This window comes from Callorhinus ursinus, unplaced genomic scaffold, assembly GCF_003265705.2.
Source record: "Callorhinus ursinus isolate GAN/ISIS: 27379988/994484 unplaced genomic scaffold, GSC_fseal_2.0 scaffold3, whole genome shotgun sequence".
Taxonomy (NCBI): Eukaryota; Metazoa; Chordata; class Mammalia; order Carnivora; family Otariidae; genus Callorhinus; species Callorhinus ursinus.
The window spans coordinates 14,247,142-14,273,508 of NW_027397065.1; the positions used below are offsets into that span (position 1 = coordinate 14,247,142).

A 26,367-nucleotide genomic window follows, 5' to 3' on the forward strand; every position below is an offset into this window, starting at 1 on the left:
TTTATTTGAGAGAGAGAGTGAGAGAGAGAGCACAAGAGGGGTAGGGTCAGAGGGAGGAGCAGACTCCCCGCTGAGCAGGGAGCCTGATGCGGGACTTGATCCTGGGACTCCGGGATCATGACCTGAGCAGAAGGCAGTCGCCTAACCAACTGAGCCAAAAAAAATAAAAAGATTGTGATATGAGGGAAAAGTTTCTTTGATTTTTACAGACCCAGTGTTCTTTGACCTGATTGCTACAGTTTTAAAAAGCATGTATTGATATGTATTCATTTTAGGAATATGTATACAATTTGTTATAAAAAAGCAAATACCAAGTATTTTAATCCTGTTCTTAGGTATATATAATTGATATGTATCAAGTTAGAATATAGTTTCTATACAGTTTGAAGAAGACTTAAAATCTTCACTATTTGAGGAACTCAAAGAGTCCACAAATATTTCTGAATATAATGTTTCAAATTTTAGCTAAATAAATCTTAGTGTAAAACCAAATAGTCACTTTAAGATGAAACAGACTTTGATAAAACCGTATTTTTTAAAGAACAAAGTTGTGTGAGAGATATATATACACAGAAACCCAGAGGAAAACTTTTTTTCTTCTCTTCTGTTCACATATATATTTATTGTCAATTTGAAACTTACATTGAGTGGTCTTTGTAAGGATCTTAGTCCAAAGTGGATGCATGTTAGTCATATGAGTCAAACACTTTGCACACATTTTTCATGAAAATTAGCTGTAGGTGTCATGTAAACAATTTGTGGAATAGAATTTTGTTCTTTGTTAAAATGTGGTTAATAAGCAAGATGGGTTCTTGATAGGCAGGATAAACATTTGCATCCGAATCTCTTAAAGTTCCAGGATTTAGTTCTTTTTTTTTCCTATTTTTTAATTTAAATTTTGTTAGTTAACATATATCCAGGATTTAGCTCTGAGTCCACACTTTACATGAGTATGTATTTCCAGCAGAGACCTTGGCTTAGTAAAATGACTTGTTATTTCTTGTAAAATGTCATAAATTCTCTATGTCATTCACTGAATTGTCCTTACTTTTTTATTATGTTATGTTAATCACCATACATTACATCATTAGTTTTGATGTAGTGTTCCATGATTCATTATTTGCATATAACACCCAGTGCTCCACGCAGAACATGCCCTCTTTAATACCCATCACCAGGTTAACCCATCCTCCCACCCTCCTCCCCTCTAGAACCCTCAGTTTGTTTTTCAGAGTCCATCGTCTCTCATGGTTCATTGAATTGTCCTTACTTTTGATATTTTAATTTAAATAAGTTTATCAAAGGAAGGATAGTATTTAAAATTTATCCAGTCTTCATAGGAAACATTTATTCATTTATACATTTCTGATGCATGAAGCTCACATCCTTTTGACATTGTTTTATTTTTTATAAGATTTTATTTATTTACTTGTGAGAGAGAGAGAGCATGAGAGCACAAGCAGGGAGAGCAGCAGAGGGAGAGGGAGAAGCAAGCTCTCTGCTGAGCAGGGAGCCGGATGCAGGGCTGGATCCCAGGACGCTGGGATGGATCATGACCTGAGCCAAACGCAGACCCTTAACCAACTGAGCCACCCAGGCACTCCTTGAAGTTGTTTTAACCTAATAATTTTTGAAGCATCTCAGGTAACAAGTATAAGGTGTTTATTGCCCTCGAACTCTTTATAGTCAAGCCACAGAGATGGAGTTGTATTTGATTAAATGTTAGCAGTAAAATTCAGGTACAAAGAATGGGGAAAGAGTGTTTTGGAACACCATTTTTCAGATAGACAAATCTAACAAAATATTTCACTTTTAACCTCTTGGATATTAAATATTCTAAAATCTCACCATTTCATGCTGTGAATAGAATATACTGAACACGTCTTTTGGAAGATTCAAAGTCTTCATTATAAGAATTTGCTCTTTGGATAATACACGGAGGTTCTACTGAAATGTTTTTTTCTGTTTGATTATACCTAAATAACTCCAAACTATTGTGAATTTTGTGTTCATAAATTTGTGTGTGTGTGTGTGTGTGTGTGTGTGTGTGTGTGTGTGTGACCTTGTTATTGATATCCACTTTGCAATGGTGCCATCTCCCTACTTGCCTCACTGTTATTTCCCACTCTTGCATTTTGCCTCTTCTAATTTGCTTTGGACTTGGAAATTTTTCTTTCTTCTCTTCCTTTTCTTCTTTCTTTTCTTTCTTTCTCCTTTCCTCCCTTGCTCTCTTTTTTTTCCATCCATTTACTATTTGACAATTATTTATTGTCTCCCATGTGCTAGCTAGTATGCTTATTAGGATTATATAGAAAGCAGAAAAAATGAGCTTCAGACAAGATCCTAGAGAATTTTCTTATGAATACAATGCACTGAGCTTACTGTATGGGATTTGTGATTTCTCTTTGGTCTCCTCAGATGTCTTTTATCCCTATCTAGTTTTGAGCTGTGTTTCATTTGGGTGAGGTGTTATAGTTATGTGATGAACTATCAGAAGTTAAGTGACAAAGGAGTTCAGTAAAAGGAGAGCGACTAGGGTGGATTATAGTAATTGGAGAAAATCTCATGGAAGAAGCGAGAGTTGATTGACTCAACATGAACTAATAAAATTACAATGATATAAAAATATTCATGATGAAAAATTACCACTTTGGGAATTTTCTTATTTGTGACACTAGTAAAATTTCAGACAAGATGGTAAATACTTGTGATCAAATAAATGGTTGCACAGATTGTCCTAACTAAATAAAATTTAATAACCACATGTGGTGATATAAATGATGACTTCACTTTATAACATTAAGCTGTTTGTTGTACAATGACTCATCACGGAGGCTTCATAGTACCAGTTACATGTGATTAGATTTGCCCTTTTCGGACTATAATAGTCCAGGTTAGGGGGCGCATATAATTGTAGGCTCCACAGAATGCTGGTAAGGACTACGACAAAGTTTTTTTCAAATGTTTTTGACCACGGTTTACCTTCACACAAATGCACAAAAACAAACATATACTCCATAGACATAAAAGAGAAGTTTCATGAACTTCCCATATGCAATTCCTTCTGATATTTCCTGCTCCATCCAATTTTGCTTTTAAATATATGGATATGATCTACTAAACTGATTTAATGACTCACTAATATGTTGCAATCTTCAGTTTGAAAAAAGCTAGTCTCAGAGTTATGGTATGAAGCAAGGGAAGAAGGCATGGTAGGCACTAAATTCAGTCAGGTGCAATGAACATTTGCTCTTGTTTGTCGCCCAGCAGTTATTCCTATTTTTAATTGTGCCCTCATTTTCTTTTGGAGAAAGAGGGCCCTCTTCCACTGTGGCTGTTTGTGGTGAGCAGTTATTTCTAGGTGCCAGACTCTCATCCTGATAGCCAAGGGACAGTCAGATGACTTAGCTTGGCCCACAAGACTCTTCTCTCTAGGGACGTTAAGTGTTGGGAGAGAAACTGAGGAAATGGTCAGAAATGACTGATCTCAACAGCAATGTCCACATCATCCTGGACCAGGCTATTCCAATGTCCCATTTTCCTTCTTCTTGTGGCTCCCTGGGTTCTGGCCAATCATGAATGGTCTTCCAGACTTGGGCCCCATTGTGTATCTTATTGATCAGTGAAGTGGCCCTATCCACCAAATGCTTGTAATAACATACTTTTTGCTTTAGTGTAATAACATGGTTTTTGCTTAATTTAACTAGAATTAAGTTCTGTTGCTGGCAAACAGAAACTTTAATTGATTCATTAGTTAAAAAGAAGAGCTGTTGATTAGGTTGGTATCATCTAACCACCAGGTTATCTTTTTGATATATACGTTATGGAGAAAGAAGGATGAGTCAAGGAGAAGTTGGAAATCAAACATTTGCTATGACCATGCTACTTGACAGATGGCACCGATATGTAGCCCCATTTCAGAACACGTCATGTTTTGACAGTAATCTAAATATAAATGCCAAATGGCAAGGGGGCCAAATGAAATTGGCTAGGTTATTCAAAGGATAAAGGGCCAAGAGAGATTTGTTTCACTTATATAAACATTCCTTTCCTCATTAAATGGTTGTTTCAATTAATTCAACTGTTTTTAGTTTGTCTTGTTGAATGCAGTTGGACCAGGTTTTTATATGTGGATAAATTTTGTACTTAAGAGAAATCTGTACTTAGAAACTGACAACTTGATTTAACTCACAATAAAATGAGTTGATGCTTTTAGGTGAATGTTATTTAATAATCCCAGGGTACCTCCTCCTGTTACTACATGATTGCTATAACTATTGTTAATATAGTTTAATCTCTGGTTTCGTATGGTGGGGTATTTTCAATGAACTATTTTAAAAACTGGTAATATGCAAAAGTGCGTAAGATACTAACAGTCATTGTCAAAAAAACCTGCTCCGTGTTCTTAATAAATAATTTAGAAGGGCAATAAGAAAAGGATAAATAGGAAAGTAAAATATCACTTGAATGTCTACCTAGAAATAACTGTCATCAAAATGTGATAAATACTTTTTCAGATATCTTTCTTTCTATACAAATACTGAAAAGATAACTAAAGGTGATCTTATATGGGTAGTATATCACACACATTTTTTAAAAAAGATTTTATTTATATATTTATTTGAAAGAGAGAGAGAGTGAGAGTGCACAAGCACGGGTGGGGGAGGGGCAGAGGGACTCTCAAGTCGACTCTGAATTGAGCTTGGAGACCCGCATGGTGCTCCCTCTTCACAACCATGAGATTGTGACCTGAACTGACAGCAAAAGTCAGTCACTTAACCAACTGAGCCACCCAGGCATCCCACACATGTTATTTCTTTTTTTTTTACACATGTTATTTTTTAATAAAAGTATTTTTACCTATGAGAATAATTTGACAGAATTATGAGTTGCCCAAGATATTTAAAAAAACTGATAATTCCTAGTATTTTTGAGTCTATAACCCTTGGACATAATTTGCCATAATATACTTAAGAGCTCCCCCAAATTCATACCTTTTAGATAAAATCAAAGTAGCAAAAATTATTTGGTCACATAAAATAACCAGAGATGTGTTCAGATAGCTATCAAGATATTTACTACTATGATATTCATAATAGTAAAGAAGTGGGAAAAATTACATTACATACAAGTTGGATTACAGTAAAATAAATTACCTTATTAGTCATTCCATGTAGTACTATGCAGCCTTGCCAAACAATGTTGGGTAAGAATCATTAAAGGCATGAGAAGTTATCATACAATACCCAGTGACAAAATACAAGTTGTAAACATATGCAGTTGTCCCTTGAACAACACAGATTGGAAATGTGCAACTCCACTTATTGATGGAATTTTTTCAATAAGTATACTGTACTGTATATAATACTGCAAGTGTATTTTCCTTAAGATTTTCTTAAGATCAGGGGCGCCTGGGTGGCTCAGTCATTAAGCATCTGCCTTCAGCTCAGGTCAGGATCCCAGGGTCCTGGGATTGAGCCCCGCATCGGGCTCCCTGCTCCGCAGGAAGCCTGCTTCTCCCTCTCCTACTCCCCCTGCTTGTGTTCCCTGTCTCGCTGTGTCTCTTTCTGTCAAAAAATAAATGAAATCTTTAAAAAATAAAAAGATTTTCTTAAGATTTTCTTTTCTCTGTCTCACTTTATTGCAAGAATATAGTATGTAGTAAATATAACTTACAAAACATGTGTTAATCGACTATGTATGTTATTGGTAAGGCTTCTGGTAAATGTCAGGCTATTAGTAGTTAAGTTTTGGAGGAGTCAAAAGCTATATGTGTATTTTCGGCTGTGGAGGGGTCAGTGCCCCTAAACCCTCATTGTTCAAGGGTTAAGTGTACATGAAATCACACAAAATGGATGAGGGTGTTCAAAAGGTACAAACTTCCAGTTCTAAAATAAGTCATGGAGATGTAATATACAGCATGGTGACTATAGTTAAATAATACTGTATTGCATATTTGAAAATTGCTAAGAGTTGATCTAAAATTCTCATTACAAGAAAAAATATTTTTTAACTGTGGTAATGGACAATAACTAGACTTATTGTGGTGATCATTTCACAATATATACAAGTATCAAATCATGTTGTACACCTGAAACTAATTTGTTATATGTCAATTATACCTCAATTTAAAAAATCACGTGAAAAGAGACAACTGAATTGGCCCTGCTACTCCAATCATCCCCAGTAGATATCCACGAAAGTTATAGGCTTCAAGGATATTCATTTGGGTTTTGAGTTCTTGACCTAGCAAGGAGTGCTGTGGCTTTTCTCTCCTCATAGCCAAGAAACTAAGAAAACTCTTCACAAACTAGGAAAAATGGGGTCAAAGAGAATACCTCAATGGTGCCTGGAAAAGGAGGACTTTGTTATCTCAATCTTAAATTAGATGTCTGTTCCTATGGCAGCCTTGCAGACCTACTCCACAATTATGCAAACAGTTGTGGGGCAAACAGAACAACTACCAGGAGACAGGGAGCAGCAGGTGAGGAGCTCGTACTTGTATTGTATAGGGCACCAGGTGGTGGGATTTTACTCAAAGCTACTGACGCAAAGGAACCACGTGTGCTTGATCACTGCTGCTGGCATTTAAGGCAGGATTGGAAGCGCTGAACAGAGTAGATGTTTCACATCAGAAGGCTCTGCAGTGGGGAGGTATCCTCAATAGACACCCAATAGAATTCACCTGTGCTCTCTTTAATAAAAGGAGGGTCCCAACAATGGCTGCTGGGAGAGTGTTTTCTCCTGAGGGAGGAGAACTGCACAAGGTGACAATGTTTTTGGCATTTTTCTTTAAGCTCTACCTTCTGTTTTAACAAAGAAAAATCTAGAACCAGAAAGGGGAGGCAGGAAGAAGTACAAAGAGCCTGAGTTAGGAGAAGGGAGTGTATTGGGTATGAAATAGAGGTCTTAAATTTGAGTAGGATTGGAACCTTATAGATTCTGGCTCAGGTTATTTTCAGAGGTGGTAAAGGGAGATTCAAAAGGGTGGTTACCGAGGACAATAAAATTATTCCATAGTTGGATTTCACTGAATTAAGATTGTTCAAATAATCTGTCAACATTTGTATGCCATCAAATGCTCTTGTATGCATTGTGTAGGCTGTTAGTTTTATTTATCCTTTGGTGTGACTAGTAAATTTGTGGTTAGAAACCATATGAAACTTTTTAATAGTCTTGAATTAAATCTCAGTACAGAGATCATTGAGTACATAATTCTTGCCACACCAGGAAGCATTTAACAACTTTGGTACAAATGATTATCTTTGGATTGAGGAATATGAATTTCACTCACAGTTCTTTAAGAATTATTATATTCATGTTGTTAAATCAAATGAACTCAGATATTAAGTCCTTATTTTAAGAGGGACTTAATATGAAAGTAAATATTTGTTATGTTTTGGGATTTTTGTCTACATACCCAGAATGTTCAAAAGTCCTATATGCTGTGCCCCTCTTCTCTCTGAAGCACTACCCTGTCCCCAGAGCAGAGGTAAGTTGAGCCACAGAGCACTTGTGGGCCCTGGTTTTATTTGTTTAAGTAAGGAAAGACTGCTAAAAATGTTTACATAATATTTGCTTGATATGTAAGAGGACTGGGGCTGTTTTATGCACCTTTAGCCCTGGCCATTTTTCCTGGCTTTTTTCACTCTGCTTAGCTCTGCTGGTAGATTGGAGAGTCTTGGTAGAAGTGGAGGAGCTGACCCATGGACCCATGGTTGCCTTCTACCACTCTGAGACTTTACTGTATCCTCCCTTCTGGTGAATATTCCATGTTCCCTTGTATAGGCCTTCTTTCTTGTAGCAAAAGGAATGTTGACACCATCCACTTTTTCTTATTAATTCACCATGTTACACAAGCAGTGCTTCTGGAGTCCTTGACAGATAAAATGAATAGGGAAGAGGGAAAAGAAAAAGTGAAAGAAAATGAAGAAAACTGTCTGACAATGAAAGGAAAAGGAGAAAAATGAGGAAAATAAAAGCAAAATAAGAGGTGGTAGAATGGCATTGGAAGTTGCTTTTAATTTCCTCTCTGTGGAACTGTTATTTCTGGGCCACCCTGCTCTGTGGTTTTCTGATTTTCATAATTGAATGGATGGAATTGACAGGATGTATGAATGGCATTACTGTGATTATGTAACAGCCTAAACAGTTCACTGTTGTGTGAAAGAGAATGAGGACTACATTTTACTGAACTGTTACCGTGCTTTGGCAGCTGTTACACTGTGACAAATGACCATAGAACTAATTGAAGAGGTTATTATACTATAAAAATGTATTTCCACGGGACAGTAATAATGAGACTTCACTGTTCGTCAGTGAGTGTCCACCATTTGCTAATGGGAGATTTCTCTTCTAGTATTAGATATATTGTTTTTGAAGCACCTGTTAGAGTACATATTAGAACTTTATTTATTTGAAGAAGTGCCCACTTTTTCTCTTCCCATTGCAGGATTAGATTGTCATAAAGGTTCAATGTTTCTGTTTTAAACTTGGTTTCCTTTCCCCCAGTGAGTTGTCATCTGATTGAGTTGGAGCTCAATTGAATCTACCAATTCGTTGCTATTAAGTAATCTCCACATATATACAATTCCTTGTAAAAAATTCAGAAATTACAGTGGAAAAGAAGGCATTACCTTTCCTTTCTGTAGTTGTTAAAGAAGTATTCCTATTGCCAAGCGATGCTGAACACTTTTTCATGTGTCTGTTGGCCATTTGGATGTCTTCTTTGGAAAAATGTCTGTTCATGTCTTCTGCCCATTTCTTGATTGGATCATTTGTTCTTTGGGTGTTGAATTTGAGAAGTTCTTTATAGATTTTGGATACTAGCCCTTTATCTGATATGTCATTTGCAAATATTTTCTCCCATTCTGTCAGTTGTCTTTTGGTTTTGTGGACTGTTTCTTTTGCTGTGCAAAAGCTTTTTATCTTGATGAAATTCCAATAGTTCATTTTTGCCCTTGCTTCCCTTGCCTTTGGCAATGTTTCTAGGAAGAAGTTGCTGTGGCTGAGGTCGAAGAGGTTGCTGCCTGTGTTCTCCTTTAGGATTTTGATGGACTCCTGTCTCACATTTAGGTCTTTCAACCATTTGGAGTCTATTTTTTTTTGTTTTTCATTTGGAGTCTATTTTTGTGTGTGGTGTAAGGAAATGGTCCAGTTTCATTCTTCTGCATGTGGCTGTCCAATTTTCCCAACACCATTTGTTGAAGAGACTGTCTTTTTTCCATTGGACATTCTTTCCTGCTTTGTCAAAGAAGAGTTGACCATAGAGTTGAGGGTCCATTTCTGGGCTCTCTATTGGCATCAGGAAAATCCAAATCAAAACCTTAATGAGATACCACCTCACACCAGTCAGAATGGCTAAAATTAACAAGTCAGGAAATGACAGATGTTGGCGGGGATGCGGAGAAAGGGGAACCCTCCTACACTGTTGGTGGGAATGCAAGTTGGTGCAACCACTCTGGAAAACAGTATGGAGGTTCCTCAAAAAGTTGAAAATAGAGCTACCATATGATCCAGCAATTGCACTACTGGGTATTTACCACAAAGATACAAATGTAGGGATCCGAAGGGGTACATGCACCCCAATGTTTATAGCAGCAATGTCCACAATAGCCAAACTGTGGAAAGAGCCAAGATGTCCGTCGACAGATGAATGGATAAAGAAGAGGTGGTATATATACACAATGGAATATTATGCAGCCATTAAAAGGAATGAGACCTTGCCATTTGCAACGACGTGGTTGGAACTGGAGGGTGTTATGCTGAGTGAAATAAGTCAATCAGAGAAAGACATGTATCATATGACCTCACTGATATGAGGAATTCTTAATCTCAGGAAACAAAGTGAGGGATGCTGGAATCGGAGTGGGGTGGGAGGGATGGGGTAGCTGGGTGATAGACATTGGGTAGGGTTTGTGCTATGGTGAGCGCTGTGAATTGTGCAAGACTGTTGAATCACAGATCTGTACCTCTGAAACAAACAATGCAATATATGTTAAGAAAAAAAAAAAGAAGATAGCTGGAGGGGAAGGATGAGGGGGGTAAATCGGAGGGGGAGACTAACCGTGAGAGATGATGGACTCTGAAAAACAAACTGAAGGTTCTAGAGGGGAGGGGGGTGCGGGGATGGGTTAGCCTGGTGATGGGTATTAAAGAGGGCACGTTCTGCGTGGAGCACTGGGTGTTATGCACAAACAATGAATCATGGAACACTACATCAAAAACTAATGATGTATGGTGATTAACATAACAATAAAAAATTTAAAGAAAAAAACAATAAATTTTATTATGATAGAAAAAAAGTATTCCTATTAAATGCTGTTCCATCAGTGTGTTTTAAACGTTCACATGAGCTCACCTCTATTTCAGAATATGTGGAAATTATAGCAGGAAAACTTGATAATTTTCTTTTACATTTTAATATGGGAAATTGTAATAGGACAAGTGGAATTTTTAAGCAATGACCTGTGAACCCACTTTGGGTAGTTTGGACAGTGGGCCCCCAGCAGAGGCTACACCTAAACTTAGAATCCCACAGTCCTGGTGGTTTCCTTTCCTTTGTCAGTATAGGCTGTACCTGAAGACATGGTCTCTAGGTGGTGGGCAGCATGCTTTTCTCAGTCAACTCCTATAAAAAGCTGGCACCCCAAAAAGATTGTTGTAGTGTTTGCTGTATAAGAAGAGAGGTGGAGGGGCAGAGGGAAAGGGAGAGAGAGAATCCTAAGTAGATGGGCTGAGCACAGAGTCCTATGTGGGTCTTGATCCCAGGACACACTGAGATCATGCCCTGAGCTGAAATCAAGAGGTGGATGCTTAACTGTCTGAGCTACCCAGGCGCCCCTCTTTAATTATTTTATGAGAATATTATAGTGTGTTACTTTCAAATTCAGAAAAAAATTATATTTTTTATATCTTGCTATGTCCAGGATTGGGTTTAAAAATATTACTGACATTAATTCTATTTCAAATATGCCAATTTATAAACCAATTGTCAAACTGGAAATTTTTAATGAAAGCCAATCTGGATGTTTTAGTGCCTTTAACTTCTTCCTAAGAGTAAAAGAACACAAAATTTATCCACTAGTTCTTAATTTTCTGAAGTGTAGAAATTAATGGGTATAGAATACATCCTCTGTGTATGTGTGTCTTTAAAATATTGTATGAGGGAAAATAAAGATCATATATAACCTCTTCATCCTGAGATAAATACCATTATAATTTTGGTGATCATATTCTTTGAGGCATCTCTCTCTCTGTCTCATAAATGGAATCTCTTTTATAAATGGAATCATCCTACATCAAGTTTTTATCAATAGACACTTTCTTCCTCCTCTTTTACATTTCCTACAACCTCTGCGACATATGTCCACTTTAGTCATGTTAATGACCTTGGGTATGTCCTTCCATTTTTTCCAAGGTCATAAATTGATAATCCACTAAACTATTTCTTCCTAAAGCAATTGTGACCTATTGAATTGACTATTGTTACTCTATGGTATGTATCTTACAATTCATTCTTTATTCTTTTTTTGTGTTTGTCTTAGCAATTGTTGGGCATTTACCCTGTATGAATTTTAAGGTTTATCTAAGTTAAAGATAATTCCTGGTCAGATTCTACTCATAATCACACTGAATTTTTACATGATAGTGTGATGCCTTTTAATTTTCTCATCACCTTTTAGCTGTCAGGAATTTTGAAGGGTTATGTTTCTATTAGACTGTCTTTAGGAAGTTCCTTGAGGACTAAAATGAGAAGACCATTCTTGTTATAGCTGATTCACAAACTTTGATCTCTGCAAACTATTTTTGGCTTACTTGTAACTTAAGTACTAGGGGAAATAATTTCTAATGTCCCTTTTTAGTTGTAAGTTTGTAAAATTTAAACAGAAGAAAGGTTAACTATAGTCTGATGCAGATATATATACACACTATGAAAGTTTCTATTTACTCTGGGTCCTTAGGAGATGAAAATCTCAGATATGTAATGACTTATGGTAAAAATGACAAGGTAGGGCGCCTGGGTGGCTCAGTTGGTTAAGCGACTGCCTTCGGCTCAGGTCATGATCCTGGAGTCCCGGGATCGAGTCCCATGTCGGGCTCCCTGCTCTGCGGGGAGTCTGCTTCTCCCTCCGACCCTCTTCCCTCTCGTGCTCTCTATCTCTCATTCTCTCTCTCAAATAAATAAAAAAATAAAATCTTAAAAAAAAAATGACAAGGTAATGTACTGTTAGGTTGACAACCTGTCCTGGTTTGTCTTGGACTGAAGTGTATTCCAGGATGAGGGATTTAAAATGCTAAAACCAGGAGGGTTCTAGGTAAACCAGGATGGTTATTCTGTCTGGTTGGGTGGTTTCTTTAAAGTACTTTTAAAATGTCCATATCCTTAGGTATAATCAAATTGACATTTCTGCTTTAGTCTTTAAAATCGATTTTAAAAATTACCCCTTTCCTTGGAAAAATTTGTAATCACAGAATTTTCCAAGGAAAGGAGAGAGATTTATTTAGGCTCAAATAAGTCTTGATGCTAAAGATTAACAGTGTTTAATATTTGATTTATAATAGTTTAAAATATTTCATTAGTCTAGAAATAGAATTATGAAAAAATGTTTCTCATATCAAATCTTATGGAAGTATAATGTATAAATGATAATCATCTAAAAAATGTTAAGTGTTGAGGGGGTGAAAATGAACATGAGGAGAAGTCAGTAATGTTTCTGATGATAATCCTATATATTCTAGAGAAGTTATGTTCCATAAGGATCTTGAATTAGTCTTTTTGTTCTGCTATAACAAAAATACCACACACAAGCTGCAGGGCTTAAAGGACAGTTCTGGAGATTTGAAGTACAAGGTTAGGGTGCCAGCATGTTTGGTTTCTAGTGAGAGCTCTCCTCCTGGGTTTTACACATAGCCCTCTCAATGTGTCCTCAAGTATTGGAGAGACAGAAACCACATGCTCTCTAGTATCTCTTCTGTGAGGGCACTAATCGCATTATGAGGACCCCACCCTCATGACCTTAACTAAACCTGAGTATCTTCCAAAGGCTAATATCCCAATACTGTCACCTTAAAGGTTAAGGCTTTAACATAAGAATTTTGGGAGCACACAATTCAGTTCATAGCAGGTCTCATGGAAGTATGCAAACCATGAGAAATTGATGATTTATTGCAGTTCATTTGGCTTGGATAATAAACTGCTTAAGGGTCTCAATTCTGAGTAATCACTAAAAATTATGGAAATAAAGTTTAGTATATTTATGTATGAGTATATTGGAGAATGAGTTTTGACAGAATAAAACACAAAGATGACTGTACATAAAATCCACAGAACTGTCAGACAATGAAAGGCTTTCTAGTAATCAGAATCCAAGTTACATTGCATTTGCATTTTCATTGGTTTATGAAAATCTTTAATGGATTTCAGCATAATATATTAAGCAAATGATATTTGCCCTTTATAAAGTCATTTATTTTATGTAAATTTTTGTTAGGTCTTGCTCTCCTCAAACCACCATTACATTGTTGGGCTCTTTGTAATAAGGGGAGGTAGCTAGGCAGATGCAGAGATTGTGGTACAAAGCTATTGACTTGTGACCATGCCAACCTCTGTACTGCATAGCCATTCTTAAGGACAAGTCTAAGGAGGTTAATATATTTTTAAGAAAAAGGGAGTTAAATGTCTTCAGGTGAAGATAAAACCTAAACATGATTGTATAAAATTCATATAAATAGTGGCAAATATAAATAACGGAATCTTGGTTTTTCTGAGATAACAAAGTCTGGATCCTTGCACTTAGGTTTTCACTCTTTTGCACTTGATTGTGTAAGTTTGTCAGCCTACTTCGTATCATCTGTTTTAATTTCTTACTTTATATAGATCTCTACTGGAGGCCTTTAAGATTGTTTGGGTGGTGATGGATCTATTTATTTGTAGAAATTAAATGATTGAATAAAGAAAGGAATTTTTAGGACTTAGAATGTTTTTGTGATTTGAATTATTTCTCCATGGCTGTTTGTCAACTATTTTTGATATACTTAAGACAGATATTGCATGGTGGAGATCTATGTGGGGATGGAACTAATTGGGGGTGGAGGGAGGTTGTTACTGTGGAGAGAGAGAAAATCACTAAGCCATGTGGATAATTCTGTGAAATACAAGGGTACATTAGTATGCAGATTGCATCTGATGCTCTCATAAATAATGTTTATGGAAAAACAACCATTTGCTCTAAGTAAATGGTAGTGCATGCAACACTTTTGTAGATGATTTGTTGAGCATGCAGTGATGATATTATTTCTTCTACTGAGCATATATTCCCTTAACTATGTATTCAGGAAAATGTATAAATCACAAATGCAAAGTAGGCAAAATATAGCAACCCACATTTATTTTAATTGGTATTGAAATGTGTGCTGTTTAATATTTTTCATGACTGATGGCTTGTAGAGGTACCCCAGAAAATAAAATCAAGCATTAAATATTACATAATTGTGAGTATTCAATCTTGCCTGAACTTGTAAAGTAATAAAACCATATTTGTATTACATTCTGATGGATTTTTTTTTTAATTTCTGTAGTGATTGTTAGCTTTTTCTGAAATTTGTCCTAAGTTGAGTTTAGGCTGCATTCAGCAATGTCAGGAAAATTGATAATGTTTATTTCTTAACACCATGCAGTATATGATCTTACTAACTCTGTGTTAATATTTCCAAAGAAGGGTAACAAAAGGGGCTTTTAGCATTTACCCTTTGTTCAGTAAATCAAAGATAAACATGGTCTGCATATGGCTTTTCAGTGAACTCTGCTATTTTATTTGTCTTTTATCCTGAAGGTTTATTGCTTTACATGGCTTAAAGTGATTCAGGGTCTGAACTGTTTAATCTAGGATGTTTAGGTTACTGATGTCTCCGCTGGAGTGTATGAGAAAGTCAGATGTTAAACTCCCTGACCATGTACAGTAGGTGCAGTATATGTATTTGGGTGATTCATTCCTTAGCACATGTGCTTTGTTCTGTCCTCCTTTTTTTTTTTTTTTTTTGAATTGCATTGCATTTCTGAATAATTAGTTAAAATAGTGGGTCTTTTCTGTGGATTATTTTGTCTTCATGCTAAAAACTTTGGGCAATATACTAGCTCTTTTTCAGCTTTTCTACTAGGAACTTGCAGGAAAGAATCAAAGTGATAGTTAAGAATTCATTAATCTAGTGATTTCAAGATGATTACACAACTGAAAGTTTTATTTTTACTTACAGTTTCTTTGTCATTTACTTTTTCCCCCTTTCACATTAATTGTCCGGTTTCTATCATTTAAATAGGCATATAACTCTTTGAATAATGACTAAGTGCCCATTTCTTGTTTTCCCTACTAGGGAAAGTTTTTAGGGAAGGGAAGAGGCACAATGCAAGTATAAGCAGAGGGCTGGACCCTAAGGAAAGAAAACTTATATTTAATAATTATTTACTTTGTGCCAGACACTATGCTAGAAACTTTCATGTATGCCTTGCACTTAAGATCTGGTTGAAGATCTACGCTAATGCTTTTAAATTGTAACCTAGTAAACATGCATATACTAGTCTGATAAAATTATAAATTTTAAAAGTAAATTGATTTTTTATGGCCATGAAACACCACAGGAGTCCCTGGGGAAAGAGCGGTCAGTGTAGGGTTGGTCTGGACAGGTAAGGCTCTGAGAAGACATGTGATTGGGACTCTGAAGGAATGGTGGTATATTTGTTATCATTTGTTTAACAAAGAATTCAAAAGTACTTGTATACATTTTTCATTTACAATTTAAAACATGCTTTGTAATAAGTAGTTGAACCGTAGCTTTAAGACAAGGTAACTGGAATTTAGAAAGAGGAACTAAATTTGTACTTAAATGACCCAGTGATGTACCACTTAGCTCTGCTCCCAAAGCCAGCATGACTTCTATCACATTGCAGCTCCATCCTTCTACTGTGGTTAAAACATCCTGATGGCGGGGCGCCTGGGTAGCTCAGTTGGTTAAGCGACTGCCTTCGGCTCGGGTCATGATCCTGGAGTCCCAGGATCGAGTCCCACATCGGGCTCCCTGCTCAGCAGGGAGTCTGCTTCTCCCTCTGACCCTCCCCCGTCTCATGCTCTCTCTCTCTATCTCATTCTCTCTCTCAAATAACTAAATAAAATCTTAAAAAAAAAAAAAACATCCTGATGGCTGTCCACCGCACTTTAAATAAAATCTAAAGTCCTCTCCATGATCTTTGAGTACCTACAGGAACTGATTTTGTCTACCCTAGGACCCCACTTCCTATCACTCTCCCTTCCCTAGTAGCACCCTAGACACTTTGAACCACCTATCTGTCCTCTAATGGATCCAGAGTTTTGCACGAATGGTTCATACTGGATGTTGTTGACCTCCTGTGTAGTTTCCATTCATTTTTAGCCTTTCCAAGATAACTTCCTGTTTTTGTTCAAGTGTCTACTTCTGCCTGGTTACATCGTAGCCACATAGTTTCTGGGATTAACTCCTGCTGTAGGAGTAATTCTGAGTAGTCAAAGCCAATGATGATGTTGTCAATTTTTTGTTACACATTGAACTAGGTGCCCACGCTCATGCCAGGCAGTGCAAAAAATTTCCTCAGTCATAGGGACGGAGTCAGGAATGGGCAAGTGACTTTATTCAGGCCAGTCGCACAAGGGAAAAGCTTGCCAGAGGTTTCTCAGAAATGTTTTCTTGCTCTTAAAATAGAGCAATGTTAAGAGACAATCTTTATTGGATATTCCATGCAAAACCTAGGATTTTAGTAGTTCTCTTGCCTCAAGCTTAGAGTTGAGGTAGTCCCATAGATGAAGATCAAGTTGAGAATATCACAGAGCTACAGCAAATAGACAGCCATGAACTATACTCATCTTTGACCTCTGCTTCTCTCAGCCAACATCTGCCCCCTTTTTTTTTTAAACTAGGTTTTGTTTAATTTTTTTCTTTTTCTGATAGGATAAAAGATCTTTCCCCTGGAATTCTTTCCTGAAGTTGGTAAATATCTACTTCCTGCTTGGCATTCAGACCTCAGTTCTACTGTTGGTTATTCAGAGAGCCTCTCCTTGATACACAATCTAAAACCTCCCTATCAGTCACTTTATCTCAATACTGTTTTATTTTCTTCCTAGCACTTACTACTACTTCCTTATTCGCTAGTGTATTTAATATCTGATTCCTCAAATGTAAGCCCCAGGAGAATAGGGAGATTGTCATCTTAATCACTGCTGTGTCTTTAGCAATTTTAACAGTGCCTTCATCCATAATAGATTCTCATTATTTGTTGGATAAATGGAAGTAACAGATCTCAAACTTTTGCTTCAAATTCCATGCTGTTTCCACTGCACTTCTTTGTCTGGCAAGGAGGAGAATGGTAACCACATTAGAAACAAAAACAGAGACTCAACAAATCTTTTTGTTGATTTAAGGGAAACATTAATTAAAATTCTAAACCAATATCCAAGTATGTCAGTTAAAGTATAAGAGTTTTAACCTAAATCAAATATATTTAAAATGTAGGACAGTAAAAATTAGGTACAATATATACATTAAAAAATGCAGGAAATTTTACAGAGTGAGCATTGAATACATTCATTTGTTCCATGATTGCAAGTGACTTATATCACAAAATTTTATCTGCAATGAGTGGCTCGTGACATAACTGAATACTAGAACCTCAGATTCTAAACACGATAGCCAGAGAGAGGCTAAGTCTTGAAGAACCTGTCAACAGGAAGAAACAAATAAGCAAATAAATGGAAGGTTCACAAGAGCTCCAGTGGTAGAGCAAAAATCATGTCGAGGATGGTACTCTGCTCTGGGATGGGTAAACCTTAGCACTGCTTTGAACTGGTGATGGGATGGGAATGGTGGAAATAAACTAAGTCAAAGGATCATTCTATTGATGCTTTTGTGCTCTATCTAAGACTATTAGTCAGATTTTCTACCACTGTCTTTCAGACGTATGCCAAAGATGGGCTTAGAAAAGGCAGTGTATCATAGTGGTTAAAGGCATATCTTGATACCACAATGCTTGAGATTGAATTTCTGCTCTGTCAACCTACTAACTGCCAAGCGCTGCTTGACCTCTTTGTGCCTTAGGATCTTTATCTGAATATGTGGCTAATAGCCATTTTATAGAGTTATTGTAAGAATTACAGGAATCAATATACAGAAAGAAATGCTTTTTACCCAAAATGATCTCTTTTTTAAAAATTGCCAGTCTGTAACTGATATTTTTGTAAAACAAAACAATGAATTACTAAAGAAAAAGATATATACTGGCCTTAATTCTAAAAAACAAACCAACAAAAAACCCACCAGATTAAACAGAAAAAATTACTTAAAATTTGCTCTAAAACTTCCAAATGCTCATTCTCAGTTTCTGCAATTCATAGTGAACTGTTAACCATCATCCTATGAGTAGCTCTAGTGTGAAAAGAATGTAAAACACTGTGTGACGTATATTACGTATTGTATAATATTGCCCAGTATTGCAGGGCTCACTTTATTTGAGGGTGTGGACCTAGAAAGGTTTGTCTACTATCTATAGCCAAAATCTGAAGGCACAGGTGGGTGACTGAGAATGGGAAGAGGTGATCAGAACTCTCTTGTTAACTCCCTCGTAACAGATATGTTTAGTTTTAGTGATTTCCTTCAATAACTCACTGGGGTCAGTAGGATTTTTAAAATACTGTAAATATATTAAACAGTAAACAAATAAAACTTTTGGGATAGGAAGATACTTCTTGTGGGTATTTGGCAGGCATTACTTACTTTCTTCCGTGATGGCAATATGTATAGTTTACTTTCAGAGGAAGGTAACCCACATCTCAGAGTTAAATAAAACCAAAGTCCACTGGCTTTGACCCCTTTCTAATTGTGTGACCTGAATACCTCTTTACATCTCAGTTAACTCATTTGTGATATGGTTACAATAACAATGCTTTCCCCATAGGGTTATGATCAATATATATTTTTAAAGATTTTATTTACTTGACAAAGAGGATGAGCAAGCACGAGCTAGAGAGCACAACAAGCAGGGGGAGCAGCAGGCAGAGGGAGTGGGGAAGCAGGCTCCCCACTGAGCAAAGAGCCAGACTTGGGGCTCCATCCCAGGACCCTGGGATCATGATCTGAGCCAAAGGCAGATACTTAACCGACTGAGCCACCCAGGCGCCCTGGGTTATAATGAATACTAAACAAGCTAATATATCTTAACTAATATCCAATATCTATCAAAACGTTGTCTGCCATAAAATAAGCGATTGGAGATTACCCAACCCATGAACAATAGAAGTCCAAATAAAGGCCATTTCTGATTAATCAAATCCTCTTTATTGATTTTAAAAGGCAGTATGTCCAAGTCTCAAACCAATCTATAATTGCTAAACTCCATTAGAAACACTGAAATCCTTACTCATAACCAGTGAAATGGCATAATCCTTGGAATGGAGCAATTACCCTGAGTGATGTGGTGGTACAAAGTCACATGATTTGAGAAGTAGAATAAACCAGATAGTTATCAGAGCTTAGATGCTGTGAGCACCCTAGTTTTTCACAGAAAGCTGTGCAACAGCTATTGGAAAGTGAAAAAAGTCATGAAAGCATTTTGAGATGTGGACCTCTTTTTAAAATTGTCTGTTAGCCGGTTTTCTTCTTTTATTGAACCAGTCATCATATACGTATTGGATGTATACTGTGAGTGTGGCATAATTTATAGGAGAGAAATAAGGCTTAATATCAAAGAACATACGAGGTAGTAGGAAAAAAATCCACATTAAATTAACAATATTGTACGAGGTTTTAGTAGCAATTCCAAGACAACCATATAGGATGGTATAGGATTACTCATTTACCTTTAAGTAGAATAGGTGTTTGGAAAATAGATCACTTCATGCTATGGTGATGGGGATAGCTGTTATATTCTGCTTAAAGAACCATATGTTTTGTTTTATTCAGTAAGAATAAAATCCTACAAGCACACACATACATATATACTCATTTCTCTTTCCACATATCCCCAGCTAAAAGGGAACCACAAATGTTTTATAAGCTTTCATCATATTCTTGTAGCAGGTGTTCTATGGCCTTTCTTTATTCAAGTATTCAAGTTACCATGCTTACATTTGGGTATTTTAGTATTAACAATATTGCAGACAGAGATAGAATCATTATGTCCCACAAAGTGTTAATGAGTAGGTGATTGACAAAGACCCATATTTACATTTCTTTGAATTATTGAAGCAAAAAAATGTTAATTGTTCTGGTCTGTTGGTGAGTATAATTCTGATACATTAAAACCATGCTATCATTTTCAACCTAGAAGCTCCATAAGAAGCCTTATGGTAGAATTGTCAAGCAACTTGTTCTTCTTTTAAAAACAAAATACCTTTTTGATGCAGAATTTGAAGCAAATTTACTTGAACTACAAGTACAATATTGAAAGGTAATCTAATTTTTCTGGGAACATTGAACATAGTTCAACCTTAAAATTGCTGAATGTCTATTTAGGTGTGCAGTATAAATTTAAACTCAAAGAGAAATCTTTGAAGGTTTAAAGTTAAAACTTAGCACCTTTTCAGATTTGAAGCCCATCAGAATGTCAACATTTTCTAGCTGTCAATTCTCTTTAACCTAATGTCTGAGGAGTGTAGTGTTGATTAAACCTTTGTTACTTATTCAAGTCAATCTATGGATTTCACAGGTTCAAGACTACCTAATTAGTGAGATTTCATTGTGGTTCTGTGACTCGCATTAAGATGATGTTATTCGATTTAACTTATCACTCGTTAGCACCATGTGATTAGAACATTAATCAGTTTATTTTACCATTTGGGGAGAAAATGTGCTGAAACACTTACATAAAATGTTGTTCTAAGAACTTAATTGAAAAATCTGTGGTGTTTTCAAGCCAGTATTCTGAAGTAGCACATTCTGTCTTTGAGAATGATTTCTCAGCAGGACCCTATTTCCACTGCAGCTATATAAGGATGTTAGCCAAGTCTTCTGGCAGTAACAGATGAAATTAAACACATTTTTCATAAGGTGTATTTATCTAGAGGACCAAACATACTGTGAGCAAATATATTCTTTAGTTATTCACTTAAACTTGAACTCACTGGAGTACTCAAAACCTGACTCTATGTCCTTTTAAGAATGTGCTAATTAAAGAGGTTAGGGGGTGCCTGGGTGGCTCAGTGGGTTAAGCATCTGCCTTTGGCTCAGGTCATGAACCCAGGGTCCTGGAATGGAGCCCTGCGTCGGGCTCCCTGCTCAGCGGAGAGCCTGCTTCTCCCTCTCCCTCTGCCTGCCTCTCTGCTTATTTGTGCTCTCTCTCTCTTCAGGTAAATAAATAAAATCTTTAAAAAAAAATAAAGAGGTTAGAAGTCAATAGTCTTTTTTTTTAAAGGAAATAATAACCACAAACAATGCAAATGATAAAAAATCCTAAATGATTGCAGTTTACTTTTGGTAAGATGGATAATATTTCTTACTTCTGAACCAGAAGTACTCATACCCTCACAAATGAGTTAGCAGTAAAGGAAATTAACACCTGTTGTACTTGCATGAGATGTTTACATTCTACCATTAAGATCAATCAGAGGAATGCAAATATATATACCTGGAAGTCAGTTGTACCTAGATATTTTTAGCCATAATTCATACCTTGTCAATTTTTTCTTCAATTATCCATTGTGTTTTGGAGTGGCACTATTCCAAGTCAGTCCAATAATACCATTCAACACACATAAACTGATTTCAGCTTCTTTACTAGGCTGGTGAAACAAAACAAAAACAAAAACACAAAGAACAAAGACAAAAAGTTGGGTCCCTTATTTAGAGAATAAAAAGCAGCAACTATACACATTTGATTATTTTAAACATAGGCCTGGCTTCCAAAATGGAGAGTAGTCAGCCTCTTAATTTCTTTGGCTATCAATTTTGTACTGACTGGTGATATTCTATTTATGTCTGCAGTTATGAAAACAAAATATCTTGACATGTAGATAATGGAAATGGCCTAAAACATCATTTCTCAACAGTGGCGCTCTTGATACTTTGGGATGGATAACTGTTGTTTGGCTATCCTATGCATTGTAGGATATTAAGCAGCATCCCTGGAAGATGCCAGTAGTGCCCTCCCAGTTGTGACAATGAAAAATGTCTCCAAACATTGCCAAGTGTTCCCCAGGGAGCAAACTCACTCCTGGTTGAGAGTCACTACCTTAGGAAGAATAGCACATATTGGGATGGATGGTATTTCCTGAAACTTGTCTGTCATCTCTCTCTCTCTCTCTTTCTCTCCTTCTCTCCTTCTCTCCCTCTTTCTCTCAAAGTCTTTAAAGAAAAATAAAAGGAAAATAAAATTGTTACCAAGGCAGGACTATGTGATAACACACATAGTCTAGCTTTGAGGATTAACTTTCCAGGCTTCCCTATTAGTGGCTAGTAAAACAGTTATCCAAGAGAGACTAAGGTGTTTCTTCATAGTAAATTCCAGGACAGATTTTTCATCTGGGGCCTCCTCTTCCCCATTGGGGCATGGAAAGATGCAAACAAAGTTCAAAAATAAAATCATACAGCTTATTTATATTACCTGACATTTCACTCAACCCATCTTAGCTTAAACCTGAGAGTGTATGGATGATACACAACTGAATTCAGGTGCTCCCTCGAGGTGTTAAGTATGGTCAGTTATATCTCATTTATTTCAGACAGGCACTAAGGAGCTGGCTAAAAGTTACACTCTCTGAAGAAGATTTAGAGTGCTATTCTTTATTCTCCTAACTGAGAAAGAAGCCACAAGTTGGAAACTATGTAAGCATGATCAGTATAAGTAAAGTCATACCTAAGCACATGATAGCAAACTGCAAAAAACCAAATATAAAGAGAAAAATCTCCCCTCTCCCAAAACGAAGTATAGCTAAAAACCCAATTGAAACTGTAAGCAAAAAATTTTAGTCTTCCATTTTAATCTAAAAAGACAGTAAAAGAGGAACAACAAAGGACTAAAGAACACAGTGGACAAATAGGCATCTTCCTATTTGCTTTCTAACAAATACATCAAATGTAAATGAAGTAGACACCACAATTAAAATCAGGTTATCAGAATGGATAAAAAGGGTTATGTTATCTGTCTTTTTTAAACACAAAGATTCAGTCAAATGAAAAGTAAAAGAATGGAAAATACGTGCTGTGTAAATAGTAAGCAAAGGTACTTGTGTGGTTCGATTAAATCAGACAGTGGACTTAAGGCAGGTGTACTGCCTGAGATAGAGGGAGGTACATCATAATAGATTTGTTTTAAAATTATTGAAATAATTTAAGGGACAAATAAAGGACATTGAATAAAAATAAAAAATAATCAGGAAGACCTAACTGTACATACAGGTGTACTTAACAGAGTTTCAAAAGTAATGAGCTAAAAAAAAAAATAATCAACCTGACAGGAGAAATAAAAGTAGTTGGAGACTTGGGGCACCTGGGTGGCTCAATTGTTGAAGCATCTGACTCTCAGCTCAGGTCTTAATCTCAGGGTGGTGAGATGAAACCCCACAATGGGCTCCATACTAGGCATGGAGCCTACTTAAAAAAAAATAGTTGGAGACTTTAATAGTTGGAGACTCTCTTAATAATTAATTGAACAAATACATTAGAAATCTATGAAATATTTGAATAACACTGTTAACTACCTTAACCTTCTTCTAATTTACAGAACATGACCCTCAACAACTATAAAAGACATATTCTTCTTACAAACTCACTGAGTATTTAACAATATAGGCCATAAACTGGATCATAAAATCAGCCTCAATACATTTGAAAAGATTGAAATCATGTGGAATGTTCTTTGACTATAACAAAATTAACTTAGAGAAAAAGTAATAAAATTTAATTAACAAAACATTGGGGCTTTTCTAAATAAAACTAATCAACACATGGGTCAAGAAGAAATCACAAAGGAAACTTAAGTAAACTAAATTCTAATTAAGGGACAAAATACCAAAATTTGTAGAATGCTACTACAACAGTGATTAAAAGAAAAGGTCTAGCTTTAAAAGCTTGTATTCAAATAAGAAAGGTTTAAAAGCAATGGTGTAAATCTCTACCTTAAGAAACTGGAGAAAGAAAGCAATTGAAACCCAAAGTGAGTAGAAGAAAATAAAGATAAGGCATAAATCAATCAAATAAAAAACAAACAACTGAGAAAATTAACAAAATACATCTAGAATTTTCATAGCATTCTTTGTTCATTCAGGCCTTTAGAATGACTTGCTCCATGTGCAACATACTGTGAAGTTAGATATGTGCCTAGAATTACATGAGTGATTTATTCATGCTACTTTTGAAAGATAACATTTTTAATACAATGTTACCTTTAGATTACTGAACCCCTATAATGCACAGACCTATTCAAACATTCTTTTTTTTGAATGTTGATAAATCTTTGTTTTTATTACTATTTTTTGTTTCAAATTTTTATTTAAATTCTAATTAGCTGACATATAGTATAATATTATTTTTAGAAGTAGACCTTAATAGCAATGTTGTAAAGCCTATATCATTTTCATTTTATGTGTGAAGAAGCCAAATCTTGAAGAACTGAAATAGTTTTCTTAAAGTCACACAGCAAGTGGTGGAAACAGGATTCAAAACAAGGACTGATCTGACCTCCAAACCTGCACCAGTTTTTCCACATAGCTGTCTTGATAGTTACCTGTTATTTATGGATCTGTTGGTTTTTTCCTTTTTATTACAATTCTTCTTATACCTCTTTTGTTACCGGCAGGTTAAGACTCTCTTGGACATCTTATTTCTACTCTATAGTTTAGTTCTTTACCCAGTTCATTTTTTTTAAAAAATGTGAGGTTAAATATATTTAACATATCTATAAATATTTGTATCTAAAGGATATAGAATTTGGTTACTGTACATTTAATGTTTGCCTTGATATCTCTGTGCTTCCTAATGTCAAAATTTGCCATAATTTTTCAGAGTCACTGCAAATAAGATATGAAATCTTTATAAAGAGGACTTTTTTAATGATAAAAATAGTGAATTGAAAAAAAGCCCCAATATTTACTAATGAAAGCATTTTGAATATTTTTATTTTAGTAAACTTAATCATATGATTAAAATGTCTGATCATTAACCTTACTTAGGTGTTTTTCTACACTGAAAAGGACCCAGACTTGTCTTCCAATTTTTTGTTACAACTCATTCCCATCCTCTAAAATATGATGTCTGCCTTTATTAATAGCATTATTAATAAATAATTAATTTATTATTAATTTATTAATAATTTATTAATTATGTAGATATGGCACACTTATTTTTATAAATAAGTGTATTAATGCTTTCAAAATACTTGAATGTTTACATATTATTCACTGTGATACATGCTTTATACTTCATTTTTTCCTTTAATCTGTATTATGATCATGAAATAAATGAAATCATCCCTATTTTACATATAAGGAAACAGGTCCAGGTTATACAAATGGAAAGAACCAGAATTTAGTTGAGATCCTGTGACTCAAATCCTGTACTCTAAATTTTTGTTAAGTCACATTATTCAATTTTTAAAAAAATTTTTTTAAAGGTCACAGCAAAATTGAGAGGAAGTTACAGTTATTTTCCTTTATCCCCTGTCCCCAAACATAACATAGCCTCCCCCATAATCGCCAATCCCTAGTAGTGTTACAGATCTGTTACAATGGATGGACTTACACACTGACATGTCATAACCACCACCCAAACTCCCTAGTTTACATTATGGTTCACTGTTGGTGTTATATGTTTTTATTTGGTTTGGACAAATGTGTAATGACTTCAATTCATCCTTATAATATCATACAGGGAATTTTTACTACCCTAAAAATACTCCATGTTCTCCCTATTTATTTTCCTCCCTACACCCCCAACCACTGGCAATGACTAATCTTTTTATTGTCTTCATAGTTTTGCCTTTTCCAAAATGTCATAGAATTGGAATAATATAGTATATAGCCTTTTCAGGTTGGCTTTTTTCACTTAGTAATATGCATTGAAGTTTCTTCAATGTCTTCATGGCTTGATAGCTCATTTCTTTTTAGTGATGAATAATCTTCTATTTCTTAGATGTACTAGAGTTTATACATTTACTTACTGAAAGATATGTTGATTGCTCCCAAGTTTTGGCAATTGTGAATAATGCTGCTATAAACACCCATGAGCAGGTTTTTGTGTGGATTTAATTTTTCAACTCCTTCAGGTAAATACCAAGGAGCATGGTTGCTGGATCATATGAAAAGTAAGGTTAGTTTTGCAAGAAATTATCTTCTGCATTATTGGGTTTTGATATAC

The 26,367-nt window shown here is 35.7% G+C and overlaps 1 long non-coding RNA gene across 2 annotated transcripts in view; it reads right to left on the reverse strand.

Moving 5' to 3' along the window:
• Positions 1-16,738: 16,738 nt before the first annotated feature.
• The window catches only part of LOC141371361 (uncharacterized), an 82,016-nt gene continuing 72,387 nt past the window's right edge, over positions 16,739-26,367 (reverse strand). For both annotated transcript variants that reach the window (XR_012376261.1, XR_012376267.1), the window contains 2 exons: positions 21,688-21,797; positions 16,739-17,374 (listed from right to left, as the gene is read on the reverse strand). This is a non-coding gene — a long non-coding RNA (uncharacterized lncRNA). The remainder of the gene's footprint in view (positions 17,375-21,687; positions 21,798-26,367) is intronic.